Below are 22,504 nucleotides of genomic sequence, written 5' to 3' on the forward strand. Positions count from 1 at the left end.
TTAATCTATCTATGTATATGTATTAATACTATAATATCCACGATCAAAATTCCATTACGTTTTATCCTTTTTGTTGAGGTTAACTTAATAAACCGGGTCATTTTTGTGTAACAAATCACTCCTATTGCAACTGCGAGTATAATGCACATAATAGTAAGAAATTCAAATTTTCTTTTATTTGATTGATAGTAACTTGACCAGAATTATAACGGGAATGATAAAAGTAACAATTTGATAATATCAAATTTATTTCGTTTTTATACAGTTGTTAACTTCTTCACATATATGATAAATGTGTTCCTTCTATTGCTGTTCGTTTTGGTAAAACACATGTTGATCCAATCCGACATCAGCTCTTCATCACACTTTTCACTGTAAAATAACAACTGCATTATATAGTAATACTACTGACTGTATTAATGATAATACAATGTAGTATGCACATTGTTGTATCTTTAATTAAAAATTTGAACTATAAATATATATATATGTGTATGTCATGAATACATACATGTACAAGTATAGCTACATATAACTGCTACCAAGATAATTGATAAGAATATTCTATGACCAAAGACAAAGAAAATATTAAATAAATATAACATTAAAGGAATACTTGTAAGTCTGAAAAGAATACTTGTATGTTGTTGCAGTGTACATGTACGTGTACTATGTATCTTAGAAGTACTAGGAAACTAGAAATAATCATTTTCAATTGCCAATCATATTTGTTTATTAATTATTAAATTATAGTTACGTGTCGAATGTATTACAAAAATCTACATTTTTACTCCCAAAAAAATCTTCACTGGGTGTGTGCGGATATTAAAGCCAAATCATTGATCGAAACAAGTGTCTGTGCTATGTGGAGTTCTAATAAAACGTTTAAAAATGTTTTTAGTTTTTATTAAGGCACCGACCATTTTCATGCTGGGGATTGATGGAAGGGCTTGAATTTCAAGTCAGATTAAAATTTTATGAATGTATGAGTTAAAAAAATCACTGAATTGGGAACTCTTTATTTCAAAAACATCCTACGATCTGGCCCCTCCTCACTTATAAAATTGTTGCCTAACAAAACCGTGTGACGAATTTTAACTATTATTTTATTTTCTGGGTGTCATTTGCTCGAAACAGAACATATAACGTCTTGGCATAAAATTTGCTTAGAACCCATTCCAAATTCGTAACTTGCTATCTTGTGAGAATACTACAGAATGAAGCTATAGGGCAATACATGTACGTTCTACATTACCACCTTCGGCAATGGAAATTTTTATAAGGATGTCTACTTTCCATCCACATTTCCCTTACAACATACGAGAGCCATTTTCTCGATCACGGTTTTTCCACTCAAACATTCAAACACAAATGAAAATATTTCAAATATCTGCGATGAATGACAAAGTAGAAGAGGAGTCGCATTACCATTGGAAATACGGAGACAAAGTAACACTAAGACAACGAAAAGAACAAAAGGCAGAAAACAGATAACCGCATACCACTAAAGAAAGAATGTACCCACAGAAAAACATGGTAATCATCATGAACTTGTATATATTTATGGTGTATCAATTTTCATTATAAGAACCGATTTTCGTCTACATTGCATGGGCTAAAATTGACGGATGTTTCTAACAAAGTAGTGAAAACTTACCCTTCTAATACACCTGGTCAATGATCCAAGTTTTTAGTGGAGTACGGGTTGCTCATTCACTTTTGTTATTATATGAGTGTAGTTGTTTATTTTATGTCCTTTGCTGTAGGTGTCTATAATCTTTGTCTGATTGTTGTCTCTCGACTGTGTTATTTGTATATCTAATACTGGTTCCCTGGGAAAATAGGAAAAGTGATAATATCGATCAGGTTACATGCAATGTTGAAATTGGTTGCATTTGTTGAAAATTTGAGAACATGAGGAAAACACTTGCTACATCAAACATTAGGAATCTAATTTCAAAAACTAGTTAAACATTCTGAAACAAACATAAAGTCAAATAAAAACGTAATTCCAGAATATCCGATTTTTTTTTATTTCTAGGCTCGCATTTATTAGATCGTAGCAAGAAATGCTAATATACTAATGGATTTAAATGTATATAAACATGTTTAATGTATAAAGTAAATGTTTGCTGACAAATATTATATAATAATGATCAGTTTCTTTAATTAATTTCATGTAATTTATTTTATAAATACATTTAAGGAGGTAGACCTAGGGTAAGGGACACAACTCTTACAAATCAATGGAGCGTTTGTATTTACCATTTTACATCAATCTCATGCATGTATTAAAGTAACTTGGACTGATTTCATTCTGTTTCAAAGGAAGGCTTGATAGGCTTTGGTGAAATTTAATATGATACAAACACATTACTGATTTAAAGAGTTATGTCCCTTACCCTAGGTCTACCTCCTTAAGAGTTCCTACGATTTTTGCCCACAATCTTTCCATAACCATTAAGATAAGAATCGCCAGATAGTTTCAGATATAAATACTTGAGTTTTTCCGGATTTATGAGGACAACTTCTCTTCTCGTCTCCATTATATTAAACCAAAAGTAGAACTTTTATTTATCTACGTGAGTGCAAGATTATGGACAGGATAATTGATAAAATGTTGGGTTTTTTTTTTGTTTTGTTTTGATTTGTTTTGTTTTTGTTTTTGTTTTTTTTCTATCTTTTTTGCTTTTGTTTTGTTTTTGCTTTCGTTTATTTATTTTATTTTTGTTGCTTTTGTTTTGTTTTGTTTTGTTTTTTTTTTGTTTGTTTTTTGTTTTTTTTTTTGTTTTTTTTTTTTTTTTTTGTATAATTCAAGATATGCAAAGAAAAGAAAGGTGATATTAAAAGAATGATAATCCTAATCAAAACAAGGAAGTGTAACGTCTTATTTTCCTTTTCTTCAGTTTTTATGACAATTTATTTTATTCTGTTCGTTCATTGTGTATGTAGATCGTCTTTGTTACATGTCTTCATGTTATGGCAATGTTTTTGGATTTTTACGTATTCGAATCATCCCATTGCTGACGCTTCAGTATTTTCTTGCCCATATATTAACTAAAGAAGGAACATAAAGAAATTTGAAAAGAGCCTGGAGCAACCATATTCACTTTCACCAAAGCCTCTAAGGGTTCGTTTGAAGCAGAATAAAATGAATCCAAGTTAATTAGGTGCTTACATAAGTTTGATGTAAAATGCTGAATACAAACGTTTCAATGATTTTTTAGAGTTATAACCCTTACCCTAGGTTTACCTCCTGAAACCCGAGTTATCTTTTCATTTTTGGCAATATATTTTATTCCAAACCAACGAATACCGTTAAATCTTGGTTAGTTTTCAATTTGTCTGTAATTGACATGGAAGTTATCAAATAAATGTGGTTTAAAAAACCAAAATAAGAGAGAATTTAATCTGTTCAGAAAGTGAAATATACACTCTTTTATACACAAGATTCAAAATCACAAACTTTAAATAAGGACTAAATGAATATCAAAAATTAAATAGATTTATTCACTGTATTCGTAATTTGGTGTATTTTTGCATTTGAATCTGCTCTAATTAAGTGTAAGATTTTATATGAATCAGACAAAATGGAAAAAAATGCATGTCAATACCCCACCAATCTCACAATTTTGTTTTCACTCAAGGATGCAAACAAGCCATTATATTGTATCTGCAACATTGGATTTGCTCAGAAATTTTTTCCATAGAATGTTAGAAAAGTGGGTTTTTATCAAATTTATCTGCCACTAATTTGCAATGCATTTAAATAAAATTATCTCAATTTACTAAAGTGATAAACAAAAATTTGTCTTGGCTGACACTTAATTATTTGTTATATGTCTTGCACTGCTATGCATACTTGAATCAGTTATAAACAAAACTTAAAAATATTAGACAGATCGTCATTCATGCAACGCAAAAACCCTCCAAATTCTCTTTTTATTTAATAGTGTACATGATATTGTTACTCTCAAGATTTCTTGATTCGGTTAATTTTTTCGTGACATGAATGGATAGTGTTCTTCAAAATGCTTACTTATATACACAAAGGAATGTAGTTACATAACAATATGGTGTATGCAGACTAAAAATGGGTCGGTATTTTTTGGGGGGAAAGGGGGGGTATCTGCACCATGAATCACCCTAACCATAAGTCTGAAATGCATATATAGTAGTACAATTGTATTTCTTGTCCAGACTCGGATACGCCTTTCCATGATTCTATGTCCATTTTCATTTCTTTAAGATCTGCTTTGATTCAAACACAACATGTAAACATGACATTAATTTCCAATCTACAATTATTACATCGTTTGCTGCTGCTTTAAGGAGGTAGACCTAGGGGAAGAGACTCTTACAATTCACCGGAAAGTATGTTTCAGCATTTTACATCAATCTCATGAAAGCATCAAAGTAACTTGGACTGATTTCATTGTTTCAATTGAAAGCTTTATAGGTTTGGGAAAATTGAATATGATACAGGCATATCACTGATTTCAAGAGTTATTTTCCCTACCCTAGGTCTACCTCCTTAATAATCTTAACAAAACTTTATTCAAATGCTGAATTTACATTGCTCGATTCACAGTGTAAATGCAGACTGGAACTTGGAAGTGACATTCCATCTGGAATTATTTTGAAGTCATTTTAGAAAGTGTAAATGTCTTAAGGTATCGCAAGTATTTACGCACGCAATTTAATATTTTCAAGTAATGCTATTATATTAAAATTTTGAGATTTTGAGGCGATGTTAAATGATTAATTTTACGGAATTCTTTAATGTTGTTTGAACATATAGGTACTGAATATTCTTTAATTAGATGAAAGCATGAGGGAAATCCGGCTGTAGATTTCCTTGTAAATGTAAGATTTTGATATTAGTGGAAAGATTGAATGCGTTATGCGAATAATTTGTCCTGTGTCCAATTTTCGAATGTTATTCAAATTTAAATCAAGCTTAGTTCTTAAAATGCTGTAGAAGTTGCCAAAATCCATCAAAGAAAAATCACACACATCTGTCAGAAGGTTTTGTCTGAGGCTTAATTATATCTAAAGTATTCAGCTTTAGCATTATTGAAATAGCGATGTATTTTTCTGGACATTTCTTACTTCGTTTTTTTGCAAAATTAAATACAGCAGACCTACCTATCTACCTTGTCCTGATTGTCCCGTACTACCATACATCGTGTACAAATTACTACGTTATCTTCCCTGTATCAATTTGATCCGATGGAGCTGTGTAGCGAATAGAGTCGTCAAATTCTGAGACGTTGTATAATATTGATTTGTTGTAACATGCATCAATAATTTGATCCTCTATCCTACATATTAACACCTAGATGAACTGTCCCGTACTACCATACATCATGTACTAAGTTACAGCACTAGACTAATCCTACAAGGAGAAATGACCCGGCCAACGAAAGCTATATATATATATATATATATATATATATATATAAGGGTCTGAAAAATTCCCAACGATGTTAGAACTGTCAAATTTGCGAAGCTGTCAAATATGGTGTTGCCATAGATGTCACAGCTGTACGAATTAGAGTCCCGCGGAGGGAGCGACCAAAAATTACCATATAGCCTAGCTGGCCGAGTGGTCTAGGCGCTGGACTTTGTACAGGCGGTGTTGCCATAGATGTCACAGCGGTACGAGTTCGAGTCCCGCGGAGGGAACGACCAAAAATTTGCATCGCAAATTTGACAGTTCTAACATCGATGGGAATTTTTCAGACCTTTCTATACGTTAACATATCTTCCCTGTATCAATTTGATCGATGGAGCAGTGTAGTGAATAGAATCGTCACATTCTGAGACGTTTATATATGTGTGTGTGTGTGTGTGTGTGTGTGTGTGTGTGTGTGTCAAATAGATAATGTATGCATAATCGCTTTAGGTTGTTACTTGATCAATGATCCTGAAGCTTAACATCACGACTAAGCCATTTAAATTGTAAATTAATGTGTCAACAACGTGCACTAGTTTAATGTTGTTTTTTTTATAAGTGATCCTTTCGGTTTATTTTTGGAACAAATAACTGTGCCTACAGTTATCTCCAAGTACTCTACAGTCCTGCACTGTCTTAACTTGCTTGTAAGATTGAGAATTGATGGGTATGTAATTGATCAATAACAAACTGTACATTAAACTAGTCTATATTTTATTTTTATATTTTAACTATAAACCAATTAATAGTGGCATGTATCAACATGCGCGACAGTACATAGAGTTCTTGAGTGAGCGGGCAGCATATTGTTTCTCCGTGTGAAAAAAGACTGAATCTTTTTATATTCAAGCTGTAAATATCAACGATTATTATTATAAAATTGATCCGCGTAAACAAAACGTTGATTAAAGTCATTCCGCTCAATTCTTCAATACCGTTGATAATTCTTGTTAGTTCCATTAATCAAGGAGCAGATTCTTGTTAAAATCATTATTATTTTATGTAATTGATTATTTATAAGTCTGTTTAATCTTTTTTTTTAATCTAAAATACAAGAGACATAAACGATGATGTGCGTCGTTATTGAAATCACAGTTGTCATGTTTATGGTTTAAAATTATAATAAATCGTTGATATTCTCTGGCGACTGCTTATACACTAAGGACTGGTCACGTGTGTTTTGTTTTGTTTTGCCTTTTTATGATTATTTTATTTATTTTTAATTATTTTGTTTGTTTGTTTGTTTGTTTGTTTTTGTTTTTTTTTTGGGGGGGGGTTATTTTCTGTGCGTTTTTTATATCGGTTGTACTGAAAATACCGATACACACCATGGGGACTGAAAACATATGTATATTTTTTCGATATGGAGTTCTTTAAACTATCAAATATATTTGTGTCATACACTTTACCAATTGAATATGATAATTCCCTTGCTGGCTGTACTTTTATGTTCATTTCTGACATACCCATGTTGGCCGTTTCTATATGGCCGCTGGTAGAGTATTGTGTTCATGTCTCGCATCCCTAACAAATGGATGCTAAAATCCGTTACATGTATTGACATTTCCTTTTTTTCATTTTAAGGCTTTATATTTTCTTTCCATATTCCTTTTGAAAACATAAGTACTAAAATGAATTCAGAAATGAACACGAATTCAATTTTAGGCTATAAAAATATATTAATTACGGTAGTTGTATACCAAGTAGACTATTAGTATCATGCACGATTTATATTTTTATTATACATGTACATGTATAAACAAAATGTGTTAGTTTATTGTTGTAGTTGTTGTTATTGACTTTGTTGTTTTTTTTCTTTCGTTTTTGAATTTGTTCGTTAGATGAATTTTCAAGTCATTTGTATCTTTATTAAAAGTGTTGAACCAATTTATTACTGACAAAAGACAAAACCCTGCCATTTATAGAGTATGTATTAAGTCAACAAGATAAACGTCTGCACCATTAGCGCTTCTTTTCCTATTAGTATAACAAGGAAGCTCGTACTATACAAAGGCTGTAAACTGTAAACGTTTCACCCATATATAAAAGAATTTATACCATAAAGGAAGTGATTAGTTATCAAAGTGTGCAAATATAAACTGAAGTGCTACATGTGTTTTTGTATTCAACATCCTTTTTTTTTAACATTGCATGGTAACATTAACAAAGATGCGTAAAGATTCGGCACTCCTAGTGTTAAGCGGAATTGTGTTTCACCTACTAGTCATTATTGTTGACACATATGGCAAGAATTGTTTTAGTTACAGCAGAACCATACATTATTATCCTGTTACTCCGATCGAGATTAACGTAACGGAATGTAATATTAAAGGAGCTAACAAAGTTTGGCTTAGTAACAGTGGGTCAAGATATTGGGCACTAGAAACTCTCCCGCTCTATATGTTTGATGGAACAAATGTTAAGGAAATCTATTGTGAAAATGTTGGAATTCGTTTTCTGCATGACGGAATCTTTCAGTCAATAAGGTGGTCCCTCAAAAAATTGAGCATGAATAGGAATTTATTCGAGGCTTGTCCATACAATGCATTGGTAGGATTAGAGGAATTGCAAGAGGTTACAATGAAATATCAAGGAACGGGAATGAAACAATGTTTCTTTCCATCAGGTATGGAATTGAAATCTTTAAAGAAAATTGACCTTTCAGGAAACAAGTTGATATCAATCGAGTTCAAAGACATCAAGAACGAGCGTTACAAAACATTACTTCTTGATTCGAATAAACTCACAGAGTTAGATTTATCGGAAGTGTACAATATTGAGTATTTTTCCGCAAAAAAAAAATAGACTGATGAAAATACTAGAAACATCGTTTCTTAAATCGCAACAATCACTTAAATATTTGTACCTGTCTAACAACCATCTAACTGATCAAATCTGGAATTCGTTGGCATTGGTTCACAGTCTAGAAGTCATTGATCTCGGAACAAACAATATCTCGTTACTAGAACCATCGGTTATTAATATGCAATTACAACTAACACGTTTAGAATTGTCGAGAAATTCTATACTTACCATACAAGATGTCCGATTACGATCCGGTAAGTTAATATATTTATTACTAAATGAGAACAGAATTCAGACTATTCCTCATGATTTTATATCCTGGAAATCTTTTCGTGATCCATGGTCGGGTGTTCTTAATCTTTCAACCAACGACTTAAGGGGTGTTGTGTATTTATCAGTTCCTAAATGCAATGGAAATTGTAACATTGATCTCAGTAAGAACAGTATCACCGAATCAGCCTTTCAACTGTACCCGGACACAAAAATAAATTTACTTAACATGTCGCATAATCGATTGGAAAAGCTACCGAAATATTTGCCAAATGCTTCCCAATATGATATTTCGTATAACAGGTTCAAGACCGAGGACATCTTGCAGGCGATGACAAGTGTTTTAAGAAAAGCAAACAAACTAGAAATGGAAAATATAAGTTTGTTTTGCGACAAAACTTTTAATGTCGAAGACGGTGTTGTTTTTGAACTTGATAATCTTCAAGTTCTTAATCTAAGAAATAATTGCCTAAGTTTGGATTTTCTCTGTAGAATAAGAACAAAAATGAGATATACAACCACGAAAGTTTTGGTTGATGGTAATTTCAACATCGGTCAAACTCATTCGAAAAATACATCATGCTCATTAATTGCCGATAACAGAACGTCATATTCTATGAACGATATGAAATTAGGAAATATAGACCTCATAAGGATGTTATTTTACAACACAACAGCTACATTAACAAGACCGTTGACCAGTATACATCTTAGGCGCAATAATATAAAGAATATTAATCCAATGGATTTTGTTTACGAAGGAAGGTCGTACTTAGTAGACAATTTACAACTTGATTTTAGGGACAACGAACTTACAGTTATTCCAAACATAAGTATTAACTTCGGAGAGGCCAGGATATTCCATAATGCAGAGTTGGAACTTAACTTTGCAAACAACTATATTACAGAGGTAAATGAATTGTATTTGAGATTACATGATACGCAAATCTACTTGTACTACACTATCAATATAAATGTAAGCAGGAACTTGCTGTCAGAAGTAAATAACATTATCGTCGTCGACTGTTCCTCCAGCCATTGTTATTTGCAAATCAGTATTGACTTGAGCTTTAATAACATTGTACATTTTGATTCTCACAAAGTAATTCGCATTTTCAAGGAGAAGGAATACGATTCCATTAATCAAATTGACATAGATATTTCTTATAATAAATTAACTTCAGCACCAGATTGTTTAGATGAGAATACAGTTTTTTTCAACAATCTGGACGTATCACACAACTCTATCGGTTCTGTAACAGAAATAGTTGGATGCAAAACAGCACGTGTATTTAATTTGGGGTTTAACAAAATAGCATATATTCCACTGACTTCGGTGGACGAAGATTAAATAAACTGTACTTGGAACACAATTTGATAGATACTGTGCACGACTTAGCATTTAATCTGTCGATATATATTCAATATCTATATTTTCAAGGAAATCTACTTCAAGAAGTTCCTCTGGCTTTGTCTAAATTACAATACCTCTATTATCTTGACTTAAGCTTTAATAAGATAGCAACGTTCAACAACATACACCTATTAAAAGGCATTCGAAACTTAAGGACTCTTATTCTGACTAATAATGATTTTATAGTCGTTCCAAAAGAACGGTCTCATCCAAGTTTTGTCCAGACGTTACACTGTGACTGCAATCTCCTCCTTTTAAGAAACTACACATGGGACGTGTTTGGACGCTGTACATCGCCACCAGAAGCAAAAGGATACCACGTGTCTTGTTTCCCTATCAACTCATGTCCAAGATCTGAACCAATATACGTATACCCAAACACTATTGCTAAATGTCAGAATGACAATTTTACAGATTTTAATCTTTCGTATAGCATGACTGGTTCGGTGCCAAGTTTAGTATATAGACAAACTGGTATTGTAATGCAAATATCTTTAGAAATAGAACTGTTCTCAAAAAATAAAAGTATAGAAAGACAAATTGTGTTTTATAACGATGTAAAATTTACATTCATATCAAACAAAATCAGCAAAAGTGACTCTGCTTGTGTTACGACAACATTTAAAACAAATGAAACTTTGATGAGGTGCGTAACGATTTCCAGTAATAAGACGTTTAAACAATCGGCATCGACTGTTAGTGTGGAGGGTGCAACACTGGGAAGTCTGCTTTCTTTGAGTATTGCCGTCCACGTCATAACACTGATACTCGTTCTAAGGTATTACCGAATAAAATCAGATCAGACCCCTTCCAGAGCGTCATCGAGGAGGCCCAAGCAATTCGTTGCAGCAATTTACGACGACGATGCATCGAACAAAGAAAACCATTTTTACGAAGAACTTAATAATCAAAGTCAATCGACTGGTACTAACGTTCAGCCTCATAGAGCAAGAATAATAAAAACTAGTACGGATTCAAAAAACAGAGATACTCAATCAACGTACGTTAATGCAGCTTTTGAATAGTAAGTGTCGATTACAATTTGTATAACAAATAGACTGTATCGTATAATTGCTTTGATGATATTACATGTACTGCTACTATTGTATAAAAGGAGATTAGATATGTTGAATTCGAGTTTGAGCCCCGCGGAGGGAACGACCAAAAATTTGAATCGCAAATTTGACAGTTCTAACATCGTTGGGAATTTTTCAGACCTTTCTATACGTTTACATATCTTCCCTGTATCAATTTGTTCCGATTGAGCAGTGTAGCGAATAGAGTCATCACATTCTGAGACGTTGTATAATATTGATTGGTTGTGACATGCATCATTAATTTGATCCTCTATCCTACATAATAACACCTAGATGAACTGTCCCGTACTACCATACATCGTGTACTAAGTTACAGCCCTAGATTAATCCTACGAGAAGGAATGACCCGGCCAGCGAAAGCTATATTTTTATATAGCCTACCTGGCCGAGTTGTCTAGGGCGTTGAACTAGGGCGTGCAGGCGGTGTTGCCATAGATGTCACAGCGATACGAGTTCGAGTCCCGCTGAGGGAACGACCAAAAATTTGCTTCCCAAATTTGACAGTTCTAGCATCATTGCGATTTTTTCAGACCTTTCTATATATGTGTGTGTGTGTGTGTGCGTGTGTGTTATCCGGCCAGTTCTCCAGGGAGAAATAAACCACACCAAATTGTTAGGTTCCAATTTTTATTGCAGCTTTATGGATGAACAAAAGGACCCTGCAATAACAATACGTAAATTCATAAGACTTGGGTAAAGAAAGATAACCCTGACAGCATAGATAAATTATATCAGTCAATTAATTAAAATAAAATAGTTATAATATAATAACATTACACCTTCTATAGGCAATATGATAGTTCTCATATAAAATGTATTTGTCTGTTGCGCATGAATCTCATGTACAATATTCCACATCTATATATGTTTTAAACGCAATGACATGAAAAATTAATTTAGCATGAAATATGTAAATAAGCAACAAAAGTCAGTTAAAAATAAGCTTAATAGTTACTGACTGAAAGCCAAATATTACCAAGCAAGCAAATAATATTAGGTAAGCAAATTTCATAAAAATGTAACACTTCCTTACCTCACACTTAGGTGCAAAGGTCAGTTTCCCAGTATATCAACTCATTACAATACTATGTGCAATAACATCAGCAGTATCATGGTTACATCTGAATACAAAATTACAATAATAACTATTGTGCTTCAAAATACGCACAATTACATGTAACGCATAACACAAATAAAACACATATTAAATCAACTTTATAAAATTTATGTTTTATCAAAATAATAATATTTTGATCATTTAGACTTTATATTTATTACTGATTTATAGTATCGCATTTATCATTTTTTAACTTTATTCTTATATTATTTTATAGTTTTATAAGTTTATAAGTCAGTCATCCATTCATTCAGCTCAAATCACTCAAAATGTTATTTTTGGGACAATTACCAAGATTATTACTAATAAATACCTTTTAAAGTAGAAGGAGTTAATAATGGTGACACAGGCATACAATAGACAATCAGACTTCCATCAAAATTAATATTCCAAGATATTCCAATAGTTTTTACTGAGTTACAAAAATGTCTGCCATCTGAGATTTTTAAATGTATAGAGAGTGACAACAAGAATAAAGAATGTCCCTCCAAAAGTGCATGTGACTTTCTACCAATTAAATATCCAATAATTCAAATAATCAATACTACTGAAATTCCAAATAAGGTAACAATCCAGGGTCATATTCATGAACTTAGGTCATATACTTAATTTAAATATAAAAATATAAACACAAGGTAATTCACTGATTTTATTTCTGAATGAGTTCTGATTGTTCAATAATTAAAAAGATCAAGTCAAAATTTGCAGCGGGTTGAAGTACTTTAGCGTGATCACACTCTCCCACTGTAAAGAAAATATATTACACAATAATACACACGTAAAAATCCCATATATTTTGTATTGGTTATGTGTTAAAAAATCCTTGATATGTGTCAATTATTTACAGTACCACTTTCAATACATATAATACACGCAAAAGGGAAAATAAATACCATTAGTAAGCATTTTGAGAGCTGAGAAATGATATACTTGATCAACATTAATTGCTCGATAGACGCTTACATAAACAGCATTTTTTGGACACCTAAAAACAATTTCATTTAACAAGAAACGCATGTTATCATAGATATCTATGGTTTAATCATATGAGTTTCAGATTATTTTTGTTATTGGTGGTTGTAGTAGTGTATTGTTTTGTATTTAAAATCGTGTAAATGATGTTGATATATTCTATCAAATAAAATAAATATCATGTTCTTTCAAGTCTCTCTGAACCAATTCACCATTTTTTAGCTCCCCTGGCCATGAGAGTTATTGCCATCACTTGGCGTCCGTCGTTGTCCTCTGTCGTCGTCGTCGTCTGTCGTCGTCGTCCGTCGTTGTCTTCCGTCGTCGTCGTCTTCGTCGTCGTTAACAGTTATACAAAACTCTTCCCTTCTGAAACTACTGGACTGATTAGAACCAAACATGGTATGAATGTTCCTTGGGGTATCTTGCATAGAACTGAAATGGGGATTTTCGATTCATTGAAAAAAACATGGCCACCGTTACTAAAATAGAACATAGGGGTCAGACAGCAATTTTTCACATATATCTCCAAATCGTTAGGTTTAGCTTATCTGACATTATTTGATCAATTGAAACCAAACTTGGTACAAATGTGCCTTGGTGTATCTTGCATAGAAATGATGTGGAGATTTTTATCTGTAAAAAACATAGCAGCCGTTACTAAAAATAGAACCTAGGGGTCAGAGTTAGACAGTAGTTTTTCGCATATATCTCCAAAACCGTTAGGTTTAGCCAAATTCTTTCAATAGCTGAAGTAATCCTTATTATTAGGACTACAATAGTCTTCAGGGACAAAAGTTGTCAGATGACTCCTTGTAAGAGTTATTGCCCTTGAAAGAGGAAAAATGACTTATTTTTTAACAGTTTTGAGTAAATATCTTGACAAACTATGATAGCTTAATAGAAACTTTCAATTGTTGTAATGATCCTTATGATAAGCCCTACCAAAGACTTCTTGAGTCAAAATTGTGGACAACTTCTTATTAAATTAATTGCCTTTTAAAGGCAAAATTTAACCAGGTGGGCGATTTAGGTTCTTGGGAGCCTTTTTTTTATTCAGCACTTACGTACAGACATACAAAATAGATAGTTTTGAGAAACACGTGTATCATTTTTCATATGAGGAATATTATACTAAGCTCTTTTTTGTTATATTGCAAATATATATAAAACTGAGTTACATATCTTTCTGTGTGTTTCAAATGTATGTTGAACGTTAACACAAACGGTGAAATAGAATAAAATGAAGAATTCCCTTTTTACAAGTGTTATTCCCAAAGCAACAGTAACAAAATAACAAAAATTAGTCTTTTTCTAGGTTTACTGATATTGAAATTTTATGTAATGCTCTTAAAACAAAATTTGGGAAGTTTTTGACGCACTGCCGAATTAATACAACTTTTTATTGATATTTCAGAAACCCCATTTAAGCAACTTTTGATAAATTCTACTGACGAAGTTGCCGCGAGTCTTCAAACGCCCCCTCCCTCCCTTACCAAAAAATAGAATTTAACAAGAAGTATTTACACTACTTCAAATATGCAAATATTTAAATCGGCAGTAATTATACGGAACAATCTAAATATGGCGTTTTTCCCAGTTTGAATACGACACTGTAGTTTTAGAAACCACTGACAAGGCCTATCATTTTTGATTTGATCACTTGATGTGTAATTTTTCTGTTTTTGAAATCAACACATGGTTTCTCCCCTTCACAGTGTCTAGAAGATCATTGACGTTAAAACTGAAACATCAAATCATATGTGCTTGAACTTAATTAGGATAATATACATCTGTTTTAAAAGCTACCAAGACTCAATGACCACGTTTTATCGTTTTGATGCATTGAAATAGATACTTGGAAATAGCCGATTACCTGTTTGCTACCTACATACATACAAACATACATACATACTTAAATTCCTACATACCTAGTTATACTTATATTTGTGTTTAAATATCTATTTCATGATTTAGTTTATAAAAGTTTTAATAATTATATTTTGGTAGATGTGAATAATAGACAAACGTTTGATAGCAGACAACAATTTAATTACGATGAAGTCTACAAAATTCTGTCTTTATCAGTAAGTAACCAATACACGTTGTGGCCACTTTTGACACAAATGTACAAAAGCCTTATTTTAGTGTTTTAATATTTTTTTTTTGGTGATAATTTACAAAAGACAATGTCGATTCGTATCTAGTTCAACACAGTATGTTATACCGTCTGTATAATTGACGTTACCTAATTGTACGAAGAATTTTTACAACAATATATATCTGATGACGCCTGTGCACAAAAACCGATCTATAAAAAAAGATATTCCGATATAGAAAACAGCATTTTTCAATGTTTTTAGTTAAAATGAGAAAAAATAGAAATAATTTAACAAGTGCATTAGTTAACAATTTAATTAAAACATATTTCAAGGAAACTATATGCAAACAATATAATTTAGACATGTTTATACCATCAAAGAAGAGGAATGTGTACCACTATATTATCGATGTCTTATGCCTAAATAACACTTCAAAATATTCACTCAATATTAAGCATAACAATGCAAATTTATAATTTGAAATTTATTCTAAGGATAGTATCGAAACACATTTGCTGCTAGAAACTGTAAACACGTACTTAATGAAATAGAATAACAAAACAGGTATTAAAAACCTTTTTTTTTTCAAGGTCAGTCAACAAAGATATTTAAATGTCAGTGGTTACCACATAAATGGAGAAAATTCTGTTATAGTTTAGACGTTGTGCTACGTGATTTTTTACAAAGAGAAGTTAATGTGTCATGCTATATTGTAAAAAGTCCTTTTAGATATTCTTCACGGTGAATCAATATACTTCCTGGTTGACAAATATCAATTGTACGTAAATAAAACCGATTAAAGTAAATAGAGTGCAAACCATACATTGCGTGTTTTTTTTTAAATCTTGTTCTTTAATGCTTTTTATTCAGGTACCTGCCTTGTCATGTTACAATAAATTATGTAGTTGCAATGACCATTGTCTATTAAAGCGAGCATCGTGAATATCAAAAATCTTGAATTCCATTTTAATCTTAAGCGCGGCTTCTTTTAAGATTAAGCGGTTATGATTCACAATATGTACAAATGCCATAAATATAACAGTTCCCAAGGACGACGGGAGTATGTTACACATAACTTGTGAAGAAAACAAATGCACCTCAAGTAAAAACTGTCTGACGCAGCTGAACACAAGTTACAAAAATGATTTCATTTGAAATGCCAACCAAATTTGGACCATTGCGTTAGTTCCAACTATTCGGTTATTGCCTTGGTATTTCCATTTGTAATATAGACTTATCTTTATTTTTCTTTTGACTTTTGACTACAGCGTAATAAATTAAACTTTATCCAACCATTGCATCATTTTAAAATGATTTAAAATATTGAACAATTCCATTTTATAAAAAGCTTTGCACTAACCTTTTCTTCCGTTAAATCGTGATAAAAAATTCTGCTTTATAGAGATTAATAATTCCTCGGTAAGTTTTAAGAAGGATGCGAATTTTTAATAACTTGGTTGGTAGGAGTGATTATTATAATCAAATAGAATAAATAAAACGTGCACAATATTTAGTCATTCTTTTAAGTCATTTAGTATTAACAAAAACTAGCTATTTTGTTCTAGGTGAAGGTAATAAAATGTATATTTCTCCAAAATTATCATACAAGGAATCAAGATTTTTATTCAAATATAAAATAAACTGACAGCATAATGATATGAATACACGGTATCAGCAAATCCCTTGATCCATTTATTGTGGAAGACAAAAAAATGATGAAATCTGTCACTTGACAATGAACTCTCGAGAAGAAAAAAAATAAATTTGATTTTTTTTTTCGATACGTTAAACAATTTTCTTCGATAAGCAGCAGCAAAATTTAAGATGCGGTCTTTAATATTTAGGCCGAGACTGGAAAAGTTTTTATTTGATATTAGTGAACAATGTATCAAGATTTATTTTTTCTAAAACAAATCCATAAAATCGTTCGACCTTTCAATATAAATAAGTTTAATAAATAAATCCAGATTAGCCTAAACTGCTCAGGAGCTGATTTGTCAGAAATAGTTCACGAAAACAAATTTATAATCTGTTTGGTAGCACATTTATCAAAAACTGTGCTTTAGTTAAATTGTAAAAGTATTTCAGCTTAAAAGTATGATAAATCATTCTAAAGAAGTAAACATATTTTGGAATTGTCTGACGGTGTATGGTAATGCTGACCACTATGATTGTATCATAAATGTTAAGTAGTACTCCATCTAAGAATCATGCAAGGTGTGATTCATTGGTAAAAAGCCTACATATTTTTATTTTTGATATTTTGTTTGATATAGTAAACAGAAATTAACATGTGGTTTTTCTTATAACACGTGCTCTTAGGAGATGAAAATTATATAGAATGCATTGTAAATTTCAAAATTAAGGGAGATAACTCTGTACATGGCGCTCAAATACAATAGAATCTATTGTATTTTCAATGTCGATTATCCCCTAAGAGCAGGCAGATTTGAATGAATAATTACACATTTCTTAGTATAGACCGATGAAACAACTTAATTACAAAAATAAAAATATGTACCCTTTTTGAGGGTGTATCACACTTTTCAGATTTTGCATGATTGTTACAAAGACAGCTACTTAACAAGTTAAGGGGTTGAAAGGAAATGCTTAGTATAACGTTGAAAATGTATATTACATTTCATAACAAATGTTAACATTACTTGATAAGTTTATATAATAGGACAGATCTCTAAAACTTAAGAATAATTAAATATACCAACAAAGGTTTACTGAATATATTTATAATATGACGGTAGAATTTTTTTTTTATCTGGTAAATGCATCAAAGATCGCCTATAAATTGCATGAAAACATCTTTATACAGACTACCAAATATAAGAATCGCCACTATTCTACATGTTTCTGTTCTTGCAGATTTATAAAGGCAACTTTACCCTTAAATACAAAACTATGGCTATAAAATGGTAGCTCAACATAATTTAGTCTATAAAGTGTCATGGAGCAGAGACGCTCTATAGACGTAGATCCTGCGTAGAAATATTGTAAAACTGAAAGATATTTAAATTATTGTATTATATAGATAATTAGACAATAGACATTTTTATAGTAATTTCTACTTTCCATCTACGTTTTCCTTACTACATACGTGTACCATTTTCTCGATCACGGGTTTTCCACTCATACATTCAAACACAAATGAAAATGTTTCAAATCTCCGCAATGGAGGACAAAGGAAAGGAGGAGTAGCATTATCATTGGAAATACGGAGACAAGGTAACACCAAGACCACGAAAAGAACAAAAGGCAGAAAACAGTAAAACATGGTAATCATGAACATGTGGATATTTATGGTGTATCCATTTTCACCATGAGAACCGATTTTCGTCGATCTTGAACGTAATATTTCTTGCGCAAATTTGCGGATGTTTCTAAAAATGTAGTGAAAACTTACCCTACTAGTGCACCTGGTCAATGATCAAATGTTTAGTGGAGTACGGGTTGCTCATTCACTTTTGTTATTATTTGGGTGTACATATGCGATTACTTCTAACCTCTCTTCGATTCTGTCAGGATTCGCTGTCATAGAACAGTTCTAAACTGTCAGAAACTGTTCTGACATGCGACACACCTTGTCAGGGTCTGTCATGACTTCGGACAAGCTCTGTCATAATTTGTCATGGATTCTGACAACCTCCTGTCAGGAACTGTTCTAAGTAGAACAGATACGTGGATTAGAAGAGTTCTTGGCAGATTCTGACAGTCATTAGCTCGATAATACTTCTCTGACTGAATTACGTACAGTACATATACGTGATTACGAAAAAAAGGCGTAGCACCCGAATCCCGATTCGTACGACGGGAAGGAAGCCTTGTTTAAACTTCATTGTTTTCAATTTTTACCCGACTTTTATGTATGGCATGCAGTACCAACAAAATGTATTGCCTGCCGTACTTGCTACGCCCCTGACTTTGAAGAATTTGGACTGAATTTTGTTTTGGTTGCAAATCTAGACACCGGTATGATACAGATTACTTATATATATTGACATTTTTAAACAGTTTATACAGACATTTTAGACATTTTGCAAAAATGACATTTTTGAAGAATTTTTATTTAAAAAAATGCGTCGCATGATAGTTATATTGAAAAATTTAGCATTTAAGTCATTAATTTTATACCCTCATACCAATTAAAAGTGTGCGCACTTATGCATTGTACAAGAATATGACATTTTTTAAAGAATTTTGACTCAAGTTAATGTATCACAGCCACCACATGATATTTATATTGAAAAAAAATATCATTTCAGTCGTTAATTTTAGACCCTCGTAGAATTTACAAGTGTGGGCACTCATACATTTTGCAAGAATATAACATTTTTAAAAAATTTAGACTCAAACCAATGTATCACAGCCACCATATGATAGTTATATTGAAAAAAAAATATCATTTCAGTCGTTAATTTTAGACCCTCATTGAAATAAAAAGTGCTTGCACTCTTACATTTTGCAAGAAAATGACAGAATTTTCACTCAAATTAATGTGTCAGAGCCACTATATAATAGCATATATATAATCAGCATTTTGTTATTAATTTTAGACCCTCATAGAAATTAAAAGTGTGGGCACTCATACATATGCTTGAATATGACATTTTGTAGAATTTTGACAGAAATATATGAGTCACAGTCACCCACATTATAAATGTATTGAAAAAATAAGCATTTTAGTCAATAGTTTTAGATCCTCATGAAAAATAAAACTGACTGCACTCATACATTTTGCAGAATTTTTACTGAAATAATTGTGTCACAGTCACTAATATAGAGCTAACATTTTTAGTTTCTACATTTTCTTCATACATGTATAAGGCTATGTAGGGAAATTGGAAGTGTTACATGTATCACTCATATTCGTGGCATTTTGAAGAATTTTGACCGAAATATTTAGGTATCAGTCACCCATTTAATGCAACATTGTCAATTTTAACCTTTTTTTAGAATAATTTGTGACCTTACGTTATTAAAAGTAGCTTTCACTCAAAAAGTGCTTTGTCAATTTTGAACTTCGTGAGAATTACCAAATGTCTGAAAGTGTGATCTGTACGACTTTAACACTTAGAACAGAAAAATAGACCTTTAATTTTCTAATTAAATAATTTGATATAATTATTATCACAGTGTATGACAGAATGTAAAAAAATATATATATGTAAACAATGATAATTTTGGACGATGAGTGACTGGACCGTGATCGACGAAAATTGGAACATGAACAACGATCGAGTGCTTGTGGGATGACGAGCCTTCTATATATAATTGGAAATTCAATGTAAATTTTGAAATCAAGATTTGTTTCCTAATCGGGTTAGCTAATTTACATTAGTCACAGTTTCATTTATTAATCGCGGACTTCCTGTTCTAAATAACGTCACACAGAATAGAAAGAGTTACTGTCAAGAACTGTCCAGGGGTATGACAGTTTAGAACAGCTTTTCGTATTTTCTTTGTTACGACCCAGGACAGTTTCTGTCAGGATCTGTCAGAGAATAGTACAAAATGTCCCCTGACCCAGGACAGCCTCTGTCAGACCCTGTCAGGATTTCTGTTCTATCTGTGGTCGAAGAACAGAAATTCTGACAGATTCTGAAAAAAATTTGAAGTGATCGCTAATGTAGTTGTTTATTTCATGTCCTTTGCTGCCGGTGTATATAATCTTTGTCTGATTGTTGTCTTTCGACTGTGCTATTCATTATCAAATACTGGTTCCCTGGATTTCTAAGATTAGAAAAAGGAAAAGTGAAGATATCGATCAGTTACCTGCTATTTTGAAATTGGCTGCTATTGTTAAAATGTTCTACATAAGGTAAAACACTTCTTACATCAAACATTCGGAACCTAATTTCAAAAACTAGTTAAACATTATGAGAAACACATAAAGTCACATACAAAATAACTTCCCAATAAGTCGTGCATTTATTAGATCGTTGTAAGAGTAATCAAGGAAACCAAGATTATAGGGTAATCAAAGAATGTAATATAGGGACAAAGACAAGACATGGACAACAGACATACACAACAAAAAACATAAAGTTACTAAAATCATACATACAAAGTAACAAAAGTAAATGAGTAACTTAGGAAAACAAGAAGTCACACTTCCTTGTTTTGATTATGGTATTCTTCTTTTTACTTAATGTTACCTTTTCTTTGCATATCTTGAATTATACAAAAAACAACAAACAAACAAACAAACAAAAACAAAAGCAAAAAAATAAATAAATAAAAAAACAAAAACAAAACAAAAGCAAAAAAATAAATAACAAACAAACAAACAAAAACAAAAGACAAAAAAAACAAATATTTCAGCAATTATCCTGTCAATAATCTTGCACTTACTTTCAAATGACTATGGACAAAGAAAAGTTACTCATATTGAACTTGTAAGAAATGCTAAAAACAATAATGGATTTAAATGTATATTAACATTTTTAATGCATAAAGTAAATGTTTGTTTTTATTGACAAATATCATATAAAATGATCAGTTTCTTTAATTTACTTTCTGTATTTTATATCATAAATACATTTAAGACTTCTTTAAGAGTCCTGCGAATTTTTGCCCACAATCTGTCCATAACCAGTCTGCTATAAGATAAGAATCGCCAGATAGTTTCAGATATAAATACATGGGTTTTTCCCGATTTATGAGGACTACTTCCCGCCTCGTCTCCACTTTCAACTTTCATGGGGGTATTAAACCAAAAGTACATTTTAAAAAGCATTTGAACCAACGGTTGTCAAAATAAAAAAAAGCTTACAAGACTTTTACAAAGAAATAAAGGTAAAGAATGTTTACAAGTTTGATATGAGTAACTTTTCTTTGTGAGTAGTCTTTTGAAAGTGAGTGCAAGATTATTGACAGGATAATTGATAAAATATTTGTTGTTTTTTTTTTTATAACAATGCTTGCAACGATAAAACAAATGTATAACGAACTCAGGTAAGGTAATAGTCTCTTTGTATAATAAAATCAAAGACAGTACATTTTTCTTCACATTTTGTTATAATGATGTATATGCTCCCACTAACATAAGTAAAAAAAATCAATCAAATGCGAGGAAAACTCTAAATCTCTAAGGTTATTGCTTTTGTTTCATCATATTTAATTACATGTTTCAAATAAGTTTTTCAAAATTACGTAACAACAGAAATGCTTACAGATGTTTATCTTAAGTATTTTTGCGTTTGGTCTCTCCTGGCAGGTTTTATTAAACCCGAGTTATCATTTTTGCCAATATTTCTTCGC

General features: G+C 31.7%; 2 long non-coding RNA genes across 3 annotated transcripts; one reads left to right on the plus strand and one right to left on the minus strand.

Moving 5' to 3' along the window:
• Positions 1–149: 149 nt before the first annotated feature.
• Positions 150–12,752, minus strand: LOC148601330 (uncharacterized). Of its 2 annotated transcripts, XR_015917374.1 has the most exons (6): positions 12,475–12,752; positions 12,078–12,165; positions 8,492–11,703; positions 5,149–5,398; positions 1,658–1,832; positions 150–372 (listed from the first exon to the last, which is right to left on the minus strand). It is a non-coding gene; the product is annotated as an uncharacterized LOC148601330 (long non-coding RNA). The 2 variants fall into 2 exon arrangements; XR_015917375.1 differs by lacking the exon at positions 5,149–5,398.
• LOC148601331 (uncharacterized) lies at positions 10,846–16,207 on the plus strand. Its single transcript, XR_015917376.1, has 3 exons — positions 10,846–10,971; positions 15,141–15,217; positions 15,823–16,207. It is a non-coding gene; the product is annotated as an uncharacterized LOC148601331 (long non-coding RNA).
• Positions 16,208–22,504: the final 6,297 nt, after the last annotated feature.

This window comes from Perna viridis, chromosome 12 (genome assembly GCF_037379345.1).
Source record: "Perna viridis isolate PV_CMFRI_1.1 ecotype Kerala chromosome 12, ASM3737934v1, whole genome shotgun sequence".
NCBI lineage: Eukaryota > Metazoa > Mollusca > Bivalvia > Mytilida > Mytilidae > Perna > Perna viridis.